Source organism: Chenopodium quinoa, unplaced genomic scaffold (genome assembly GCF_001683475.1).
Source record: "Chenopodium quinoa cultivar QQ74 unplaced genomic scaffold, ASM168347v1, whole genome shotgun sequence".
Taxonomy (NCBI): Eukaryota; Viridiplantae; Streptophyta; class Magnoliopsida; order Caryophyllales; family Amaranthaceae; genus Chenopodium; species Chenopodium quinoa.
The window spans coordinates 316,176-324,770 of record NW_018744790.1 but is presented as its reverse complement, the minus strand read 5'-3'; positions in this window follow the sequence as shown (position 1 = coordinate 324,770).

Genomic DNA, 8,595 nt, shown 5'->3' with positions numbered 1-8,595 from the left:
ATTTGATTCTTTGATTTTTCGAGTTTTGACACAATTAGCTCTATGTATTGGTTTACGAATGGGATTATATATTTATTACAGGTTTTAGACCATAACTAGCTTTTTATGATGTTTGTTGAAACATGGTCTCTTGAGTCTTCTCTCTTGGTGGTTGGTCTTCAATATTCTGAATTTTGTGCGAGGAAGTTCCAGTTTTGCAATATGCGCAGTTTCAGTAGGATTTTTCTCACCTGTTTTTGTAGGGTATAGACATAGAATGCCGCAAGTTTATTATAACAGAAATTTGACATTAATAGTGACAGTGAAGATTTTACTTGTATAAGAATTGCTCCCTTCTGATCAAAATAATTTTAGGCAACCATTTTGTTCAGCGATAGCGTTTTAAGAAACAATTAACACTTTAACTAGGTTAAAAATTAGTAAAATTAGTATAAGGTATGTTCGGCTACAAATTTAGTATTATAGCTAAAATACTAGTTGAAAAACATGAGAGAAGATGGAAAGGTGAGAGAATTCTCCCACTCCCAAACATATGTACATGGTGGTGCTTGAAGTTGTGACTTGACAAAGTGTCTACCATCTCCACCAAACAAGCTTTGGGTTTTTTAGATGGTTTTTTTAGGTTTGAAATAGTGTTTGTCAAATGTAATTATATTTCCTTTATTATATTAATTATTGAAATCAGTATTGTATAATTTCAAACAACTAGTTTTTGTCGTACACTTTCACCAATCTCAAAATAACTACTTCAATAGTTATCTAATATAGTAATATATACTCGTTAACATCCAACATCTACTAATATAATTAACAGCTACTGCAACAACTAAGTTTGCCGAACTTGCCTAGAAATAGCATTTGGTAGTGTTTCAGTTTCTCAAACATTAATCATATTAGCCTTTCAAAGGTAGTGAGTAGAATTTGTCAACTTATAGTTGCTTGCATCGTACAAAAAATACCTTATGTTTTTTAATATTCAAACTAGCACAAATTTTTACATGCGGCCTGTTATACCGTGCGGCAAGGGTTACTTAAGTTTCTTGGTTAAAGGTTACTTGAGTTTTCGGGGTTACTTGACTTTCTTAGTCAAGGGTTACTTGAGTTTTCCGAGATTACTTGAGTTTCTTGGTCAGGGGTTATTCGAGTTTTTCGGTCAGGGGTTACTCGAGTTTCTCGGTTAGGGGTTACTCGAGTCACAATTTTTTGTATGCGGCCTGACCGAGAAACTCGAGTAACCCATGACTGAGTAACCCTGAACCCCTGACCGAGTGAACCCCTCGAGTAACCCCTGTTCAAATCCCTTAAGTAATTCCTGCCCGAGTAAATCAAGAAAGTTGTATGATGTGACCTGTTGCACCAAAAAGTTGCTGTCAAACTAGTATTTATTTGTAACACTAAAATCTACCCCCTTTTAACCTCTAGTCGGGTGACATTGTATGACTTTGCTCCTCCTCCTTTTGTTCTCTTTGTAAGTGGAATAAAAATAATTTGACTTACCCCCCTTTTGCGAAGGGGCACCTAAAGTTTTTTCTTCCTTTGATTAAAAAAATAAATTAAATTAAAATTATATTGGTTTGATTTGTAAAATGATACTCCACAATATGACCTAGATTGATGACATTTTTTCATATCATCAATTGATTGTATGGTAGATTCTTACTAGAGGATTTAGTGGTCTTATATTTTTACCTTTATTTTTCATAGATGCAATTAGGCCTTATTTTTTTGAGCTTCTAGACAGAGCTGAACAGAGTAGATTTCAGCAGATAAGAACAGCACAAAAGAACAGGATCTTACTTATCAATTTATTAATTCATTATACATTATCTAGGTGAGAGATAAGGCGTATTGCTGAACGTGAACTATTGCATTAATCACCGGGATGTGGGCAAGGTCTCTTAACAATGGAGGCAAGGGAATTTCCACCTCCAAAGTGTCTTTAATAACAATTGATATAAAATTATTACAGTTTTAAGATTATAATGCAATAATTTCCACTAAACCAACTCATAGTCTTTATACGTAAATTGCTTATTATATACTACTAATACATAACTAATTAGTTTTGGAGGTGCTAGACTTTCAAATAGATACGACATGGAGAATGTATAAGATTAATGGTTTCAATCCCAAAATTTGAGGGTCATTTGACTAGCTTGAAGTGATAAACACGCCTTACATTAAGAAGAACAACATGCCTTTATTTTATACAACCTCTCTTTTGTTTTGTTATTTTTATATTTCTCATGTACCTTTGTTCTAAGTGACACAATAATTTCAAAATTCCTTTTATGAAAAGGCTAAAAGAACCAATAATTTAAAACAAGAACAAGAAGTAATAACAAATTAGGAAATGCATGTTTGTTTGAGCCTAAAGCTAGGTTAAATTATCCATAATTGCCCTAAAAAATAAAAATACAAAAGGATGAAAAATTACAATAAATAAATTCATGTACAAAAAATGTCAAAAAATGAAATGATGATATAATCCCACGCGTGCTAGAAGAGCACTAGACAAAAGACAGAGAGAATTGGTTATTGGTACATAAATTAAAATTAAAATAAAAGTTGAAAAAACCCATAAAAAAATAAAAAATTAGGGCCAAACAAAGAGTATGGCTCTGAAACACAAGGGGACATAAGGCATGCAGTTAAACTGTAGGATTGATGCCATGACATGCCCATCTTTTTTGATGATGGAATTGAAATGAGTGAATTTTTTTTCCAATTGCTTTGTTTTCCACATCCCTTTTGCCGTTTTTGTTATTAGGTAACTGTGCTCCACTCTACATCATAACATCTGAAACTGCCTTATATTGGACCAGGCTTTCTTTTAGTTGGTTATGTTTGCAATTTGGATTGTCCGAAATTAATTGTCACGTTGTAATAATACTTTGTTTTTATGACTTGAGTAGTATAATATCTCATGTATAATACGAATAGAAGTTACTTCCTCTGTCTTTTTATTAGAATCTCATTTCTCTTTATTACGTGAGTAATAAATAATGTTAAAATGAAACTCTAATAAAAGGATGGAGGGAGTAATATTTAATTATTTGAACTACAAATCACAGTAACATAGCTTATGTTTTGAATAGTTGTAGAGTAACTTATTGTATCTAAATAATATACTATCTCTGTTATTTTTTAGTTACTATAAAGGAATTTTGTTATATTTTATAAATAATACCCTTTTGTTGCTATTAAAAATTAATGGAGGTACATATGATCTTAATTTTTATCTCAAATAAGTAATGATAAGATACGTAAACCACATGGACACATTTGTGTCAAGTCTTTTAATTATTAAGCAATAACTCAACATATGATCATTTTTGTAGTCAACAAAAGAAATTATACTAACAAAGAGAATGGGATAGATAAAGGAATAGGAAATGATAATATATAAATCAAATACTTGTATGTTTTTTTAGTAGGTAAGAAGAAGGATTTTACCGATTTGAGAATATAATGAATCCTCATACAGGTTAATTTAGCTCAGTTTTAGTAGTAAACACCCTAAAGTGGGGAAAAAGTTAATAAATGTGACTGTGTGAGTATGAATATATGATCCATAAGCTCAAGTTTGGAGAAATTATAAGCCTCTAATAATTTGAGTTTTCAATGACTAAAGATGTCCGTTACAATTAAATCTTGCTTAGATTATATTATATTGTAATGATATGAATATATACTTGTTCCTTAGCCCTAACACACCACAAAGAATTGAAGTTTTGTTGGTATTAACGGAATTTTGTGTCGATATTAAAAATGCCACCATCTAAAATACGAAGTACAACTGAATAGAGTTGATACCGATAATTTTTATTAAAGTCATTGATAACTGAAGTTATTAGAGTGAGAAAATTTTGGTATAACCTCACATTTTTTTCTTGTTTATTTATTTCTACCTTGGTAAATACAAGTAAAATTTTCAATTCCTTGTTCCCCTTTCATGCACTACTTTGTTGGACCACTTCTCTCTTAACAGCATTTCCACTACTCCTATACAATAAACAAAAAAAAAAAAAAAAAAAAAAAAAAAAAAAGAACTAAAAAGACGAAATTAAACAGGTTCATAGGTTCATCATAAGATAGTTTGTAATATGCACATAATAATATATTAATTCCCATCTAATAAACATATTCCACCTATAATAATGATTAGGTTACCTCTTTACAAATATAAAATTTTCTTAATCATTATAACGATTAATAATTGAAATTGTTACTCCATCACATCGTGTTATAATGCATATCCCATTTGACTTTTTACGGTTCCATAATATCAACAGGTAATATTATCTTAATTACGCAATATATTAATTTAAAATTAATATTTTAAAATTCCATATCTCTCATAAGCATATTTAACAACTATATATATCGATGAATAATAATGATAACATAGATTCTCTCTTTAAATATAATATTTTATATGGGACAAACATAAAGAAACACGAGAATGATAATAAGCTTAACAGTTTGATTAATAGATCGACCATAAACACTCCTAGCAATCATCATAAATAACCTTGTATAGGTAAAGGCATGCAGTCAAATGTGGAATAAGAAGATACAGTAGAAGAAAGCTAATGAAATTGGAACAAATTCAAGATTAAAGTGAGTCAATTAAACAAAGCATGAAACAAAGTTGTTGAACTTTTGTCAATCAAATGTAGGTTAATTAATGATGGTTTATAAAAAGAGAAGTCTAAGAAAGTCATTGAACTTTCTCCACTTAATTTTATGTTAAGTTTACAAACGGTCCAACAAAAAAAGCAAAGTCGGTATTATAGTATTATGTAGTCATAAAACTTTATAAATTATTTCATAAAGCAAAAGTTTTGCTTCCACTGCAAGTCTAAAAAATAGGCAATAATAATAATAACAATAATAATAATCTTTACAAAAATTTAACACATTTTCCAACCCTGATCTTTCACAGTTCCACTCACCTTCATTGCTTTCTTCTCATTTTATAGGATTACAAATTTATTTTATGTATGTTTCGTTTATTTTTAATGAAACATTTTGCATTTTATACTACTCACACATTCTATTTTAATATTTTTATACTACCTCCGTTTCATATTAGTTACAACTTTAAGGTATTATTGGGTAGTAATATAACTAGAATTATGATAACTACACTTCATAGATATAAATTTATTATTTCAAATATTAAATTTTTTATTTTATATATTGATAATCAATAATAAATATAAATTTCTTTCAAAAAAAAAATAATAAATATAAATGATTAATGAACCTTAAACTCCTTGGAAAAAAAAAACACACACACACTCTTTGAAATTTTTAGAAAATAAAACAAAACACGTCCATGGAGAGAAATACTGAAATATGAAAAATAATTGCTCTATGGATTAAGAATGTGGAAAAAAAAACAATACAATATGATCAAATATAACATATAAATCGTGAATAATATAGTGTTTTCTATGTTTTTTTTATCTCTCACTCGCATTTTACGCGTAATCCAACGTCGGGAATTTTAATTGCAAATAATTAACGGGAAAATCGTATACGTATATATGTATATGTATATAGATGAGTTAAAGTTGTTCACTGATCCAACACTGAAATGGACTGGATTGGACCAAAGATAGACAATTAGAATTTTAAAACTAGAGACCAGATTGATTAAGTTAAGACCGGAAAAAGCGGTCTAAAACTTTGATATGGCAGACGGACCGATTTTAAATATTTATTTTTGAAAAATTTCAAAAACTCAAATAATATGGAGTATTATTATTAATTTATAAAACCCGTAAGAAAAATATATATATAAAGTTGATATACAGATGTTACAATGTATAAATAACAAGTGATTAGAACATTAAAATTCCTGTCCAAAAATATTAAAGAAAAATATTAACGAGTGTGAAAATAAAAGTGTTGTATTTTATTTTTCCCTTCATGAAGTAAACAGAGGGTAATCTCTTATTTATGGGTGCAATTGTTTGTAAATATCATCAGAAAGGGAAAAAATGTACTCCGTACCAAAAGATCATTTTTTGTATGTAAAAAGTTATTTTTCTCAATTTTTTTGGGATGAATGAGAGAACTTTAATCAAAAAAATATTGTCTTTCCATTCTTCTCCAGTGTTATTATGAATACTAGAATGCGCCCCACATGTACACAGATTTGACAGTTCATATATACATTCAAACTACAATCAATTGCTTTTTTTTTTTTTTGGTTGGTTGTGAATTTCAGAGATCCTTTCTCAATCTCTAAATCTCTAATGATGAAGGTCCAACCAAGTTATACTTATCATGCCATAATTTTGCCAATTTACTTCTACAATTTTTTTGTATGTGGTGTGTTGTAATGTATGGCAGGGGTTAATCAAGTTACTCGGTCAAGGGTTACTCTAATTGTCGGGGTTAATCGAGTTTCTCCGTCAAGGGTTAATTGAGTTGTCGGGGTTACTCGAGTTACTTGGATAGGGCTTACTCGAGTTGGCGGGGTTACTCAACGTACTCGGTTAAGGTTGCTTGAGTTAAACCTGACCGAGTAACCCCTGAAGTAACTCCTGGCCGAGTAACCCCTCAAGTAACGTTTGACTAAGTAACCCCTGGTCTCAAGTACACCTGACCGAACTCCTTAAGTAACCCTTGATCGAATAACCCAAGTAATTCCTGACCGAACTCCATAAATAAACCCTAACCGAGTAACTCAAGTAACCCCTAGCTAACTGAGTAAGTCGAGTAACCCATGATCGAATAACCCCTAACCAAGTAACTCGAGTAACCTTAACCGAGAACTTGAGCAACCCCTAACCGAGTAATCCCTCAAGTAACCTTTTTAACCGAGTGAACCCCTCGAGTAACCCCTGTCCAAACCCCTCAAATTACCTCTGACTGAGTAACTTGTGTAACCCCTGGCTGAATAACACGGGTAATCCCTGATAAAATAACTCGGGTAACCCCTGACACATGGTATGGCCTGGTCTGCACCAAAAAGTTGTTGATTTACTTCATATACCGTACAATTTATACGTATGCCATATCTATCAAGTACAAGTATGTTTTTAATTAAGTGGCGTACAGATCAGATAGGAGTACTAATGAACTAGTTAATTGATAAACATTCCTATATATCAATTAAGGATGCACTAAAAAAATACCGACAAGACGTGATAATGTGGCATTAATACCTTTTTATTCCGGTGTACACAGAGGTATAAAAGACAGTGATGAAGAAAGAATTTGATCTTAAATATTTGGTAACCAAGTAAACTAGTTAATAATCACGTGATCAATACCCAATAGATTAAAACGGTAGGAAGAAGGCTAGGGTAAACATTGTATTACAATCCTCATCTAGCCCTTCTAATATGAATGTAAGAAAACATGATGAAAAATTGAGTTTGATTGCATCAAATGATTTACATTGTACCAAGTTCGCATTCTTAATAATTACTTATACATTTGATCTTTAGGTGAAAAGTTGGAGGTAATTGGATTAGACATATTAGATTCTTATTATTCTTTGAGCCACATTGCACCCACTAAAATGTAATAAAACTCTATATTAGAAGCTTCTTGATTTTACTACCTCCTTTAATATATAACGATTAGACATTTTGCCTAAATCGTTGCACATAACTTGTAACGAAAGTAGTATTATATTTTTATTCTGGTGATGAAGAGGTTATAAGGGTCTGTTCTCATTGACTGAACTCAGCTGAACTGAATTGAAATGAAATGAATATTTTATAAGAGAAGGAAATTAGGAGCTGAACTGAACTGAACTAAACTGAATTGAATTGAATTTCAACGTATGAGAACAAGCCCTAAATGTGGTTTTGAAGGAGGAGAGTTAGGGCCTGTTCTCTTACGTTGAAATTCAGTTCAGTTCAGTTCAACTCAGTTCAGTTCAGTTCAGTTCAGCTCCTAATTTCCTTCTATTATAAAATATTCATTTCAGTTCACTTCAGTTCAGTTGAGCTCAGTTCAGTTCAGCTGAGTTCAGTCAGTGAGAACAGACCCTTACTTTTAGGAGTTTTAGAATGTTATAAAAAATAAATAAATATACAGACATCATTACAAGGCATTTTAGGAGGTTTTTTTTTAGGGTCTTTTATTTGTCCTTAATTCTTGATTAGAGAGGTATTATGTGTTAGGAACTGTAATAAAATTAAGCTAGTCAATTAGTGTAGATAATGTGTTTTGATTAATGGAAAACACTAACAACAAAAATATAATAAACACTACTAAAAACAGGGCTATTTCTGAGGAAATGCTTCCGACGGATCTAAATTAAAATCAGTCGAAAATCCGAAATTTCCAAGGAATTGAGTTCGTTGGAGTTTTCCGACAGAATTTTCGGATTCCGATGCTAAATCTGTCGGAACAATTCCGACTGAAAATAATTTCATCGGAGTTTTCCATCAGAATTGTTGGATTTCGATACTCCTTGTGGTAAATAAATCGTCGGAGATGTTATAGGTTCTGATGGAATATTCCATCAGAAAAGGTTATTTATGATGGATTTAAATCCGTCGGAACTTTGCGAAGGACTTACAATTTTGGCCCAATCAGTCTCCGGAAAAACATGATCCTTCA